This window comes from Cryptomeria japonica, chromosome 10 (genome assembly GCF_030272615.1).
Source record: "Cryptomeria japonica chromosome 10, Sugi_1.0, whole genome shotgun sequence".
NCBI lineage: Eukaryota > Viridiplantae > Streptophyta > Pinopsida > Cupressales > Cupressaceae > Cryptomeria > Cryptomeria japonica.
This window is the reverse complement of record NC_081414.1, coordinates 7116681-7117679: the sequence shown is the minus strand read 5'-3', so window position 1 is coordinate 7117679 and position 999 is coordinate 7116681.

Below are 999 nucleotides of genomic sequence, written 5' to 3'. Positions count from 1 at the left end.
TCCTTGGATGCATTATGCTGCTTTAAACATCAATGTCTTGTTTAAATCTGGATTGGTATTGTTTTTGTATATATGCTATGCTACTAGTTGGTTGGTAGGCATCATGCTGATTTCTTTTGCATTTGTATATATGTTATGTTGTAAGGTGGTTGGTAGACATCACGATGAATCATTCTTCTTTCCTATGTAACATTAGCTATGATTCCACCAAGTTCTAGGGAAGGGGATGGTAGGAGACAGGAGAATGTGTTTCCAGGACAGCTTTCTGGGAGGCCATTTTGTAAGGGATAACAATTTAAAAAGTAGGGAAAATTAAAAAATATATAAGAAATTTCAATTATGCACATAAGGCATTCATCATATACATTATAGAACCTTATTACATAACATTAGAGCTGAATTGAGATTCCACATGAGAGTTGACACACAAATGATAAAAAATTCATTGTTTTTGTTGTCAATGTGCATATAGTGTAAGTCTCAACATCAAAATAAAATAAATAAAATAATATACTGAAAATGGTACATCCGTCTTCGTCAACATACCCCAATGATCTTGGCAACAATGAAGATGGTCAAGTAATGATTTCTAACTGAAAACAAACTAAATTATGTATATTTAAAAGCATACTACTGTATTATTTCTTCTTTTTAACCAAAGATAAAAAAAGAAAAAGAAAAAGGAGGTTCAGCTTAGTTATTATTTTGTGAAATCTTTTGGAGAATTCCCAAATTCAAGACAACATAGAATTATAAAGGTGAGGGTTGCTTACAATGGCACAAAATCGAGCCAACATGGGTCAGGTAAAATTTATGGTCCAGTTCTTCCTCAATTGCTCATGTTATTGCAGCCCCATCCTCTGCTGGAATACGAACTCCCACTCGAGAAACCATAACTACCACCTTTAAGCGACGTGGCGCAGTTGGGTAACAATTTTGTTGATCTAGATCTTAACTATGCTCCATCATGTCTTGCACTCAAAACTCAATCTCAAAAAG